The following is a 14,781-nucleotide window of genomic DNA, read 5'->3' on the forward strand; positions in this document are numbered from 1 at the left end:
CTGTGGGCCAGTGTTAGCCCAAACATATTTTAGTATATAAAACTTTATTGGACATAAACATGTCCATTCAACAGGGTTGAGTAGTTAAAACAGACTGTGTAACCTATAAAGCCTAAACCGTTTACTATTTGGCTCTTAATAGGGCCAAAGAAAAAGTTCAGTGACCCTCTTCTATAGTATTGCATTATGTGGGTGGACCATAGTTCATTTTTCCATCCTCTTGTTGATGAACGTTTGAGTTGTTTTCTGGATTTGATCATTATTAATGCAGTTTCTGCGAATGTTCTTGAAATTGCCATTGGCAAACATATACTCCTATTTTACAGATATATACCAAGGAGCTAAATTGATGGTTTTAGAGTAAGTTGATTGCATTCCTATGCAGATTAATAATGTTGAACATCGGGGCACCTGGGTAGCTCAGTGGGTTAAAGCCTCTGCCTTAGGCTCAGGTCATGATCTCAGGGTCATGGGATCGAGTCCCGCTCTCTACTCAGCGGGGAGCCTGCTTCCCTTCCTCTCTCTCTCTGCCTACTTGTGATCTCTGTCTGTCAAATAAATAAATAAATTTAAAAAAAAATAATAATAATGTTGAACATCTTTTTGTATCTATTGGCCATTCAGATTTTTTTTGTGAAGTGCTGTTCAAATCTTTTGCCTACTTTTTTAGTAGGTTATCTTCTGTTAATGATTTTAGTTTCTTATATATTCTGGATAGGAAATCTTTATCATGTACATGTTTGCAGATATTTTCTACCTGTCTAAGGTTTGCATATTTATTCTCCTAATGTTGCCTTTGGATGAGCAGACGTATGAAGTCTAATTTATCAGTGTTACGGGTGGGGGTGGAAAGTGTTTTTTGCACTCTGCCCACAGATTTTCTTCCTGCCCTCATTTTTGCCTACCCTTAGAGTCCTAAATACATTTGCCTATGATTTCCTCCAGAAACTACAGTTTAGTCTTCACAGCTGGGTCTTCGATTTATTTCTAATTGATTTTTGTGTGTGGTATGAGATGGGGGGATATCAAGATTTTTCATATGGACATTCCACTGTTCCACACATTCATTGAAAAGTCCTTTCTTTTTCCACTGAATTGCAGTGGTCCCTTTGTTGAAAAGGAATGACCATACATTTGGGTCTGTTTCTGGACTCCATTCTGTTCCACCTGGACTGTTTATCAATCTTTCTATCAACATCATACTTTCTTTTTTGTAGTTTATAATAAGTTTTGACATATGGTAGTGTAAACACTTCAATTTTTTTCTTTTTAAGGATTGTTTTGGCTATTTAAGTGCGATTCATTTCCATATAGGTTTTGGAATCAGCTTGTAAGCATCTATTAAAAAAAAAAATCCTACCAAACTTTTGACTGGTATTGCATTGCCTTTACAGAACAGTTTTAGGAGAATGGAGATCTTAAGAGAATCTTCCAATTTATGAATATGGTATATCTCTTCATCTAATAAGTTTTTCAATTATTCCCACCATTGTTTTGTTTCTAGTATAGAGGACTTCTGCATTATTCAACTTATTTCTGGGCATTTGAGTTTTTTTGATGCTGTTGTAAATGTATCTTTTTTTCAATTTTGTTTCTAACCATCTAAATAGGATATAGATGGACAGCTGACTTTTATATATTGAGCATGTATTCTGTGATTTCACAGTATCATCTGGAAAAAAAAAAAGTTTAACTTAGCCTTTCTAATCTCTGTTCCTTTTTTCTTTTTCCTGCCTTATTATACTGGCTGGGAACACCAGAACAGTATTTAACAGAAACATTAGAATAGATGTCTTTGCTTTCTCCTGATATCACAGGAGAATACCTCAATATTTCACTATTAAGAATGCTGTTTATTGTGTTTTATTTTAGAGATGACTTTTACCAGAGATTTTCTTCTATTCCTGGCTTATTGACATTTGTTTTCACAAATGGTTATTGAATTTTTAAAAACTTTTAATTACAAAATGATTTTAGATTTACAAAAGATCTGTAAAGATAGTATAGAGTGTTGTTATATATCCTGTATGCAGCTTCCTCTAATGTTAACATCTTACATAACCATGATATTAATTATGGTAAGAAACCTTGGCACAATACTATTAACTAAATGACAAACTTCATTCAGATTTCCCAGTTTTTCCACTAGTGTCTTCTTTCTATTCTATAATCTAATCCACATTCCATATTTCACTTAATTGTTATGTCTTTCTAGTGTACTCCAATCTGTGAAAATGTTTGTCTTTTAGACATCACCACTTTTTTTGTACAGTGTCCTTCATTTTGGGTTTGTCCAATGTATTCTCACAATTAGACTGAGGCTATGGGCTTTAGGGGAAGAATTCCACAGATATGTTGTGCTCTTTTCATTGCATCATATCTGGGGGCATAGGATGTGCCCATCAACATGTTAACCTTAATCACGTAGTTCAGACAGTGCCTGCCCAGTTTCTCCACTGTAACACATTACTGCTTTTCCCTTGTGCTCTGTTTTGTTAGGAGAAGTCCACACTCAAAGAGAGGAGAGGGAAAGTATCAAATTATTTGTGTATATATGTTAAAATTACCGTGGGCAATCAACATTTTCTGAGGGAGATTTTTTGAGTTGTACAAATGTCCTCTTTCTCAAAGTTTAGCTCATTAATTTTAGCATTCAACTGGTCTTGCCTGTAACAGTTATTATTGTGGTATTCTAATGGTGATTTGCCATTTCCTTCATTCATTCTACATTTATTAACTGGAATCTGATGCTGGAGCTCGACTGTATGGGTTCAATTCCTAGTTCTGCCTCTTCATTGCCATACAGTGTAATCTTGGAGAATTCTCCATATTTGTGTTTTCTCATCTGTAAAACATAGATAACAAATGTCTACCATGGAAGGTTGTCGAGAGGATTAAATGAGTAAATACATGGAAAGGGCTAAGCATTGTGCTTAGCCCCTAGAAAGCACTCATTTTTTAAATTTCTTAATGTAGTAGCTTATTCTCATTTTAATTATTTTAATTGTTACATAAATTATGTACTCTTAAGTGAACCTTACATATATTCATATGATATGGATTTAACTTTTTAATTTTTTCATGTAATATTCATGAGTCATGCAATGGTTGTTTTTTAGTTCTTTTGTTTTGTTTTGTTTTGTTTTGTTATTGCAAAAGACATACTGATAAATTCCTTTAAAAAAATTATACAGAGCTTAGCAACTTGAAGTGGCAATATTCCCAACTTTCTAGAGTGATTTTTATCTGAGTCTTTTGGTAGATATAGCTCTTGCAAATGAGTCTTTTAAAATATTGAATTTGAACAAATCCAAAACTTGGCATGTATTGTTTAAAAAAAAAAAAAGTCTGTCAATAGGAAGGGAAAAATGAATTTAGCTTTTCTTCATGTTCACCATGAACATTGTATTATAAACGTTTCAGTATTTGGAATATTTAAAAGGATTCATTTGCCAGCAGTATATATCAAGTGCTTTCAATGTGCCTAGCAACGTTTTGCTGTTTTTGGATACTTCTTTGCTCTTGAGGAGCTTGTGTGCCTGTCAGTCATTTTGAAATTTGAAGGCAGGCCCACGTGTTTGTTCATTATTTTAAAGCTGATAAAATTGAATTATAATATTTTTCCTGGTTGGTTTTTTTTTGTTTTTTTTTATTCCTCTCAGCATGTTGGGTTAGGCCCTTATTATCCTATGCTATATTTCCCTGTATTGAGATCTTCCTTCCCTACATTTGTGTACAGTGATCACTGGAGTCAGTTCCTGAAAAGAACCCCTCAGGGACATCCCAGGACTTGAGAAAACAGGTCCTTGACTTCTTAGTCCTGACTGGTCCTTTTCTATGTAGTCCCAGCTTGCTCTACTAGCCTTGTAGTCTTACTTCTTAGAATTAGTCCAGTGGCACAGTTAGTCTTAACTGATCAGAACCTGAAGTCACTGCACTGTTTTTTGAGGCTATACTTTAATTCACGCCATTTCCTTTGCCTTAAGTGGATTTTCCAAAACTTTTCCAGACTCTGTCCAGAGGATACTCACTCCACAATCCTCCTAGCTGGATAGGAACCCTATAATTTGTAATCTATAGCCCTTGTTAAATTCTTACCTTTCATCACCAATCTTTATATCTAAATGTCATTTCCAGTTGGTCAGGTTCTTAGAGATAGGATTCCAGTACCTATCATGATACTTTGCATACAAAGAGCTATTGCTAAATAGTTACTACTCTTAAATACCTACTATAATTGTGCTACAATTTTGCAAAGTAAGTATTATTGTCTCTGTTTTAAATTGTGAAGAAACTCAGTATCAAGGAGATTAAGAAAGTTGCCCAACACTGTATAGTTAGTAAGTGGCAAAACTGGTTTGTCTGATTCAAAATCTCTTGCTATTTCTTTTATGTCATACTGCCTTGGTACTAAAAATAAATAGTTAAAATTATTAAATAGGTTTACTTATGGTAAAAGACACTACTAAAATTGCTTCACATACATTGCCAGTATGTTACGTGGAGTCTTAACTTGAGTAACAAGCTTAACTGCTGTGGACTAACTGATGTACTCCTACTTTCTTCAGATTTTCCTTCTAAGTTTTTATTGATACTAATGGATAAGATTTGAATGGTCTAGTTTTGACTGATCTTGGGGTCAGTGAAACAGATATAAGCACATTTGCTTGGTCTTTGTTTTTAAGTAGATAATTTTGTTTTTACCTATTAACCTTTACTAGGCAACTGATAAGATAAAAATAGTCTGCTTATCTTTTATGAAGTACTTTTTCTACCAAGGTATAAACTACATGGGGGGAAAAGCATATAAAATGTGCCAATATTAAATATATAGCTTGATGAATTTTTATATATGTACAACTATCTAGTACACTAGAACAAGACCATATTCCATCCAGAAAGAGAAATTTTTCATGCACCTCCCAGCTAGTTCATCCCCTAGAGGTACTGATTTCCATCCCTACAGATAAGTTTTGTCTATTGTTGGACTATAAGAGTAGCCAAATAATATGTATTCCTTTGTCTGACTTCATAGTTTTTTGAAACTCATCCATATTAATGCATGTGTATATATTTTTTCTCATATTCTTATTTCTGTAGTATTCCATTGTGTCAACATACCACAGTTTATCCACTCTGTTAACAGATGTTTGGGTTCTTTCTAATTTTGGCTATTACAAATAAAGCTGCTTTGGGCAAGGGGCTGGTGCAGGTCAGGTGAGCATGGCATTCCCACCGCCATGGCATTCCGACAGGTGTGGCAGCTGGTGGCCTGTGCCCTGGCAGAGGGCTCGACTGCCATGCTCATCTCGGCAGTGGTGTTGGGGAAGCCCTGCGAGGGTGGGGACACAGAGCTGTTCACACTCAAGGCAGCAGTGTGGATGGGGGCCATGTGCCACACTGAGCATCTCTGACCCCAGCTGACACAGGCAAGAACCATGGTCCCTGTTCAACCTACAGAAGAGGTACCTGGACTCTGGAGAAGAAGAATTGGCCTGCAGCCTGGACCACTACAAAGCCAAGGCCAGGCCACGCATCATTCTCATCTGGCGCTCCTGGAACCACGTGGATTCCTCCATGGAGAACGATCATACTCTGAAGCTCTTGGGTCATGAACAGACTGAACTAACTGGGCTCTGACTCGCAAGCTTGGGGTTGAAGTTTAATAAAATTGTCCATTCTGCCATGTGCCCTGCAATAGAAACCATCAATATCAGCAGCAAACACCTGCCCGGCATCTGCAAGATCAGCACAGACCTGCTGAGGGAAGGCACCATCATCGAGACCAACCCACCTACTTCCCGCTGGAAGACCGAGGCTGTGTTTATGAAGATGGAGCCTGGATTGAGTCTGCTGTCCAGAACTGCAGACGCCCAGCGTTAGGAGGGCAGTTAGGAGATCTTCATCTGCCATGCCAGCATCATCTGCTGATGGTGTGCAGGGCTCTGCAGTTCCGCTCTGAAGGCTGGCTCCACCTCTCTCCCAACAATGGCCCCATCACCCCCCTGGTGGTCTGGCCTGGTGGCTGAGTGTGGCTAAGGACCCTTGGGAAGATGGGGTTCATGTCTCTAGACAAGATCTCCCAGTCCTGAAGGTTGCCTGAAGACCCACTCTACTCAGCCCCCAGCCCTGCTCCCGTGGGTGTTGCCAAGGACATAGCCTCTTTCCTGTCTTCTGTCCACGGGCTGCACTGTGGTTACATTGCATTTCTCCAGGAGGAGAGTAAAAAATTGTGAATACCCAACTATCTAAAACGTGCCCTTTCAGTCCATACTTCTTGCCCTGGATGGAAAGGGGAATTGTTCTGAGCGGGTCAGCTGGAATTCTCTTTTGTGGTTTTCTGCCTTATATATAGGGAGGAGGCCTCACTGATGTCATCTGCAGAGACCATGGCCAGTCCACAGGAAGGTCTTTGGTTGTGATCACAGTTGGCCATGAGAGCCCCTCAAGACTGGTCAGACAAGCCCATCATTCGGGAGGGGCCCAGAGGAGCAGGGGCCACCAGCACTTCTATTCAGTACTTCTTGTTGTACATACTGCTCATATCTTAAAACCCCTTTTAGTCACTTAGATATTTAAGATTCTCCTCAACTGGGTTCTTGCTTTGATAACCGGTGTCTCAGTCCAGAGTCCTGTACTTCTGATGCTGTTAGATCTGAACTCACCCACATCGCTGGGCCTTTCCTGGCACCTAGCAGCACCTTGGCAGATGAGGGAGGTGACTGGGCTGTGATGGTGTCACGGGCATTTTCTTTCAATAAAACACTCCCCAGCTCAGTCTTTGTCTCTGTGTTAATCGTCTGTGCTTACAGGTTGAACTATTTAAACATGATGCGTCCATCCTAAATATTCTGTTAAGAGAAACTACAGTTTCTGTGAAGTGGTGATGAACATTTTCAGCACTCATTGCAACTAACTGGGGTATTTGATCCATTTCTCTTGGAAATAACTTTTTCCAAAATAAAATTTTACTGGAAAAACAAAAAACAACCAACCAACCAACAACAAAAAACCAAAGCTGCTGTGAATAGTCATACATGGATCTTTTAGTGAGTTTTGTAGTATTTTACTTGTATATGTCAGAGTAGAATTTTAAAGTCCTGGGGTAGCCAGGAATTTGCTTTAGTAAATTCTGCCAGGTAACCACCAGTGAATGAGTAAGGGTACTCTCCCACCAGCAGTGGGAGTTGTGATTCCACCTCTTTACCAGCACTTGATATTATTATTAGTTTTCTTCTTAAGCCCTCTGGTGGATGTGTGCTGGTAGGTCATGGTTTTCTTTTCCATCCCTTCGTTATTAATGTTGAGCAGGCTTTTGTATGTTTTATGCAGTACTTATTCAAGTCTTTTGCATATTTTTTTGCATTGTCATCGTATTGATTTGTAGGAATTCTTTATATTTTAAATTAGAGTCCTTTATTGAATGTGTGTATCGCAAATAGCTTCTCAGTCTGATTTTTCTGTTTTCACTTTTAATAATGTCTTTTGATAAATACAATTTCCTAAATCCAGTTTATCAATTTTTTGAATACCATGTTTTGTGTCCTATTTAAAAAATCTGTGCCTATCCCACAGTTGTGAAGAGCTTCATTTTCTTTTCACAGGTCTGTGTTCCATTTTATGATTTATTGCAATACTTTTTAGTATGATGTGAAATAAGAATCTAGATTACCTTTTTTTCTCTCTCTCTCTCTGTTGTAGGAATCCAGTTGCTCTAGAATCATTTTTTGAAAAGAATTTCCTTTGCATCTTTTGAGTTGTAGTGATGGTTTCCATCCATCTATGCAGGTCTGTTTCTAAACTTCTTTTCTTGGCTTATAGATAGCCAGCTTCTTGCTGTGTCTTCACATGTCCTCTCCTTTTTGCATGTATGGAGAGAGAATAGTCTCTGATGTCTCTTCCTCTTCTTGTAGGAACACAAGTCCCACCCGTCTCTCATTTAGTCTTAGTTATCTCTTCTTTAAAGGCCCTGCCACCAAATATAATCATGTCGGAGGTTAGGGCTTCAACATAAGAATTTTGGAAGGATACCATTTGATCTATGACATTTGGTTCTCTAACCCCTAAATTCATGTCCTTCTTGCATGCAAAATGCATTCGTTCCATCCCAACAGCTCCAAGAGTCTTAACCCATTCCAGCATCAGCTCATAAGTCTACAGTCCAAAGCCTTATCTAAATATCATCTGGGGTGCCTGGCCAGTCAGTAAAGCATATGTCTCATGATTTCAGGGTCATGAGTTTGAGCCCCACATTGGGTGTGGAGCCTATTTTTTAAAAATTAAGAAATTAAATATCTTATTAATTAGGTATGGATGGGACTCAAAGTAAGATTCATCTTGAAGCAAAATTCCTCTCCTACAGTAAACCCGTGAAACCAAACAGATTAGGGGTTCCAAAATACATTGGTGGGACAGAGTAGGATAGAATGGAACTGGTAGGTCCCAAACAAGGCGAGCATCTACTAAGGCAAACTCCATTTGATTTTAAATCCCAAGAATAATCCTCTTCGGCTTCACAATCTGCCTTCTGGTCCCATAGCACTAGGCAGTGGCCCCACCCCTGAGGCACTCAGTGGGGGCAGTCTGGCTCACTGAAGCCAAGGATGGAGCCCCACCCTCTTAAACAAAGGAGGAACAGCTGTGCCCTTTGGGAGGCTGTAGTTGGAGTAGAAGTGAGGATGTCTGGCATGCCCTGGGGTCATTCTTTTCTTTTCATGAGGAATAAAGCATCTTTGCTGCCAAATAGTTCTATGTCTAGACCTGCTCAGTCTCAGAATTCCAAAATCCATCCTTTATTTCATCCTGACTCTGTTCTGTTTGGTCCAAACGGTCAGAGTCTTTGCTGGTATAATCCCATCTCTGTTCCTGGCTTCTGCTGATTTGGCTGAATAATAACTCTCTTAAGGGTTATCTCTTCATGGAATCATTGTCCAGCCACACTCTTGGTGTTTTTCTCCAGGACATGTTCTCTCATTTTTTGCAATATGGATAGACAGAATTTTTCCAATTCTTCAGGTTCTCTGTTTTTTTCTAATAATTCTTTTCAGTTTATCTCTCTTCTCACGTTCTATTCAGTGAGAAGAAGAAGGGCTTATAGGGAGAAACCAGGCTATCCCCTCAACAACACTTTGATTAGAAATCTCTTCAGCTAAACATCCGTCACTTGGAAGCTTAACATTTCATCACTTACAGGCTCTTCTACTAAACACAACACAATTGAGCCAAATTCTTTTCCACTTTCTAGGAAGGATCATCTTTCCTCTGTTTCCAAGAGCATGTTCTTCATTCACATCTGAGTTCTCACCACAATCTCCTTTAACTTTGTATTTCTTTAAGGCAGTCTTGGTTTTTTTCTATAATGCACCTCAAAACCCTTTCCAGTTTCTACTCCATTCCAAAGCCACTTCAACATTGTTACTGCAGCATTCTAGTTCACCGTGCAAATCTGGATTATTCTGTCTAGATTGCCATGACAGAATATCACAGATTGGGTAGCTTAAACAACAGAAATTTATTTTCTCACAGTTCTGGAAACTAGAAGTAGAAGTGCAAGTGCTAGCAAATTCAGTTTCTGAGGAGGCCTCTCTTCTTGGTTTGTACATGGCTGCCTTCTTGCTGTGTCCTCACATGGCCTTCCCTCTGTGCATATGTGCACACACCTCCCTTATATACACCTAATACATAATGGTAAAATGAGGCAGTTAAATGTAGTAAAACTGTCCCTTCCAGAAAAGGGGAACATAAGAGACACACTGGAGTCACTGGTCCATAGCAGTTCTGAAATCCCTCATGACAGGTATTGGGACACCTTGAGGGAACAAGATGCTTTTTGCCTGGGGCCTGATTCTACCTTCTTGTTCCCTCTGGGGAATTCTTCCTTTTATCTTCCTTGTCTCCTTATGAAATGGAGAGTAGAGAATTTGCTGTGCTTGGAACTGAGCAGCCCTTTCTTCCCAGTGCTTCCATATAGGAGAAGCCAAAGATCATTTTTAGATTTCGGCTGATGGACTGGTTCTCTTTTGGAAGTGCAGTTCTCACCAAAATCTAGAAGATTTATTTCTCTTTGTTTCTATTTAATTCTCTGTGCTGGTGAGCACAACCTGTTTTTATAAACCTAGGTCTGGGAAAGAGAGCTGCACAGTCCCTACGATCAGGCTTGAAGTTCTTTGGACAAGGAACACCTTGGTTCCAGGAACCTGCAGCATGGTCTAGGAGGGGAGTCTGGGCCTGGGTGGGTAATCCCCTTAAACTCTTGACCTTCTTACTCTAGAGGGAAGGATTTGCTATGAACCCCTCATGTCCAGGTTTAAGAGCAATACTGAGCAAGCGTAATGCCTGTGTGCTTAAAAAAAGAATAGGATATGGGTGAGCATACAAATCTGCATCATCCTTCATGCTTAACTAATTTAGCTTCCTAGATAGTGCTGGAGAGCGAAAATGCTGTAGTAACCAAAGTTGAGTGTCCGATCTTAACAACTGTATTTCTCATTACAAAGTCCCATTATGATTTATAAATCAGTTTCTTACATGTTTGCTCATAACAGATTTGTATCAACCCTATGTTTTCTGATCTTATGGAAGTATTGGGATTATGTCACATTTCTGAGTGATGCTCTTACCTTGTTACCTTGTAAAAGGACAAATTGAGAAGCTGTGAGATTTAACCATCCTGACGACAGGCAGCCTGGGTTGTAGAATCCATGTGATCAGGTCAAATTCTGACTCTGATACTTCTCAAATGTCTGATATTGGGAAAGTTTTTTGTTTCATAATTTTCTTATTTGTACAAAGGGAATAAAACAACCTATTTTTAGTTAATTAAAAGAGTGTATACTAAGTGATCTGCAGAAAATATTCATAGATCAAACAAAATACTTTCTTAGTGAAAAATGATGAAAAACAATGAGATATTTTGGGGAGTAAGTCTGAGATTTAATGTAGGGAAGATGACCTAAGGGAAGAAGGAGGTGGGGTCCCTGGAAGATAAAGTCCTTAGTCTAATACCCTGAAAAGAGAACTTTGGGGCAGCCCTGGGCTTTTGCTTATCTCTAAGGGAAGGTATGTCTTTACTATCTCAACCTAGTAATCTCTCTTGAGCTTCAGTGCCCTGGTTCTTAAAATGAGGATAATAAGAATTGCTTTGATGACCTTGATAAGGATCTCTTGATAGAGTGGTAGAGATAAGAGCCAGGGAATGGGTTGGAAAGTGAATAGGTGAGGAAATGGGGATTATCTACATTTTCAGTCTTTTTCAGAAGTTTGAGAATGTAGTCTGGGAATACAGTAGAAGCTGGAGGGCAGTGCAAGGTTAATGAAGGTTTTGTTTGTTAAAGGTTGGGAAATAACAGATCACTGTACTATGTAGGGAAGAAGTATCTCTAGTAGTAAGGGAGAACGTGATAATGTAGAGGAGACTTTAAATGAAGAGGTGGAGTTGATTGGTGCTAGAAAAGGAATTTTGTAAGGTTAGCACTGAAGAGATAAACTGTTGTATCCAATAGATTTCTTTTTTCCCCCTCTGTGGAGTATAATGTGGGGATGTTCACAGAGACATAGGTATTATGTACAAGTATTGGGAGTGAGGACACCAACTGGAAGAGAGGAGAGAAAACAGGAAATAACAGGAGTGGGGAAGTGTTCCAGGGTCGTGGGCAGGCTTTAGAATTCAGCCGAGTTGGAGTTGATAGAATTACAGTGAAGTCACTCTGCTTGGCTTTGAGACTCCCATCTCTGAGCTCTCCATCTCCATTTCTACTGCAGTAACTTTTCCACTCTACTGTTTTTGTGCATTCTAATACCCCCTAAGGCATTCTACAGTCACACAGATGCCTCCCTGGGCTGTCCAAATTATCTGCAAAATACCATTATTATTTGTCTAGTTCTCTGATTACAGAATTGCATAGGTTTTTAGTAGTCTGTCCATATTTTTTCCCTTACAAGTGAAATTTTGTAGAGAGGTTTTTCAGAGATGACTGTTTTGTCTTCATCTCCATATAAGGTCATTGTAGTTGACTGAATATGTCTCCCTAAATATGTATGTTGAGATCTTAACCGCCAATGTGATGATATTTGAAGTAGGGCCTTTGGGAGGTAAGCAGATCATAAGGGTGGAGCCTTCATGAATGAAATCAGTGGCTTTGTAAGAAGAGAACAAAGAACTAGCTAGCTCTCTTTCCACCATGTGAGGAGTTAGCCATCCAAAGCCCTGAGGAGGATTTCCTCAGAACCCATCCATATTGGCACCATGATCTTGGACTTCTAGCTTCTAGAACTGGGAGAAATAAATGTTTAAGCCATCAAATCTATGGTACTTTGTTACATGAACTAAGAATGGCATGGTTAGTTTTTTACATCCTAGAATTTTAAAAACTTTAATGCAGGTTAATAAGTTATATCATCTTCCTGGCAGGTAAATGAAGTTTAGAGGAAAGTGCTCACAATATTCTCTGATGCTGGGTCCTGCCTTCCAGAGAAGGTCTTCATTCCCTTCCCGTGTCAGAATCTAGGCTCCTGGAAATGAGAACCTGATGAAGTAGAGCCTACCTGCCATTGTCTTTGTGCTCATGATCATACTCATTAAAGGCCTTTCTGGCATGTTCCTCTGTAGCTATTTACAAACCTATTTGTACAGATAGTCTATTAAGAATTTAACAATTTAAGAAAACAGTGAATGTGAACATAAATATTGTATCTGTGGTAACATGCAAACAAACATGAAAAAAATTCAGTCTTACGGAATGTTTTAGAATGAAGAACCACAGAATAATCATACAAGTGTTGTGCTTAAACTATATCTGCCAAGGTAACTGTGTTTAGCAACCCCAAGGAAAAGGGACATTAACACTTCGGAGTAATTACTGTTGTGTACCAAGACTTACTGGGAAAATTTTTACTGTTATAGAAATTAATGATAACACAAAATAACTTGATTTCATCATCCTAGGTTTCTTTGAGGGATCATATAGCCTAGATGGCTAAAATCCTGGACTCCGGTGTCAGGATCAATCATTTGTTAATTGTGTGACCTTGGGCAACTTACGAAAATGTTCTGTGCCTGAATTTCCTGATGAACCAAAAAGGGATAATATGGCACATCCCTTGTAGAATTGTTATGAATATTAAATGAGATAATATATATAAAATACCTAGATTATGCCATGGTAAGCTTATAGAGCTTAGAGGTTTCTGGTTAGAAAGATGCTATACACTCCACAGACCTCAGAGGTAGAAAATCAATAAAGACATAGTTGAACATAATATCCCATCAGTCAACTAGATGTAATCGACATGTTCAGATTACTTTATCCAACAACAATAGAATATATATTCTTCTCAAGCTCACATGGAACGTTCACCAAGATAGACCACATTCTGGGCCTTAAAATATAACAGATTTAAGTAAATAAAGATCCTATATTGTTTGGTGTCAGACCACTGTAGAATTTAACTTGGAGATCAATAATATAAAGATAAGTAAGAAATTTCAGGGTGCCTGGGTGGCTCAGTAGGTTAAGCCTCTGCCTTCAGCTCAGGTCAGGATCTCAGGGTTCTGAGATCGAGCCCCGCATCGGGCTCCCTGCTCAGCAGGGAGCTTGCTTCTCTCTCTCTCTGACTGCCTTTCTGCCTGTTTATGATTTCTGTCAAATAAATAAATACAATCTTAAAAAAAAATTTCAAAATGCGGAGGTCAGAAAAGTATATTGAGAAATTTTGAGCTATTTTGAACTAAATGGAAACATGACATCAAAATGTCAGATGCAGAGAAAGTGATGCTTAGAAGAAAATATAGAACATTAAAAAAAAAAAAAAAAAAAAGCCCTGAAATCAGTAATCTAAATTTCTACCTTAGGAAACTAGGGAAAAAAAAAATCTGAAAGTAAGCAGAAGAAAAGATGTAATAAGGTGCCTAGCTGGCTTTTGGCAGAGTGTGCAACTCTTGATCTCAGGATTGTGGATTCCAGCCCCATGTTGGGTATAGAGATTACTTAAAAATAAAATCTTAAAAAGAACAAAACTAAAACAAAAACCACAGAAATCAATGAAATTGAAGATCAGATATCAGAGAAAAGCATTGAAACCAAAATCTGGTTCTTTGGAAAGATCAATAAAATTGATAAACCTCTAGTGAGGCAGAGAAAAGGTGGAGGTTACAAATTATTAATATCACAAAAGAGATACCATTTCACATCCCTTGCACATTTAAATAATAACAAAATACTATGAATAACTTAATGCCTATGGCTATATCTATTAAAGATATCAGTTAATTTCCTTTCAAAACAGAAAGCACCATGCCCAGGTGGTTTACTGGTGAATTCTGCCAAACATTTATGGAAGAAATGTTGCCAATTCTTTATAATCACTTTCAGAGGATAGAAGCAGAGGGAATACTTCCTACCTTATTCAGTAAGGCCAGCATTACCTTAATATGAAAACCAAGCAAAGGCATGAAAAAAAAAACTACTACAAATCAGTATCTCTCAGGAGCTTAGATTCAAAAATCCTCACAAAATATTAGCAAATCAAATCCAGCAATCTATAGGAAGAAATCTACACCATGACCAAAAAGGGATTATCACAAGTATATGAAGTAGGTTCAACATTCAAAAAATTCAGTGTAATCTATCACATCAACAGACTAAAGAAGAAAAATCAGCTGATTGTGTCAATAGATGCAGAAAAAGCATTTGCTATGACCCAGCACCCATTCACGATAAAAAACAAAACAAAAGGGGCACCTGGGTGGCTCAGTGGGTTAAGCCGCTGCCTTCGGCTCAGGTC

The 14,781-nt window shown here is 38.4% G+C and overlaps 1 protein-coding gene and 1 pseudogene across 5 annotated transcripts in view; both read left to right on the forward strand.

Annotated features, from left to right (window-relative positions):
• The window catches only part of PLAGL1 (PLAG1 like zinc finger 1), a 109,274-nt gene that overhangs the window by 44,817 nt on the left and 49,676 nt on the right, over nt 1–14,781 (forward strand). The window lies entirely within an intron of this gene.
• On the forward strand, nt 5,120–13,539 carry LOC116587491 (annotated as a pseudogene).

The sequence above is a fragment of the Mustela erminea genome, chromosome 4 (genome assembly GCF_009829155.1).
Source record: "Mustela erminea isolate mMusErm1 chromosome 4, mMusErm1.Pri, whole genome shotgun sequence".
Taxonomy (NCBI): Eukaryota; Metazoa; Chordata; class Mammalia; order Carnivora; family Mustelidae; genus Mustela; species Mustela erminea.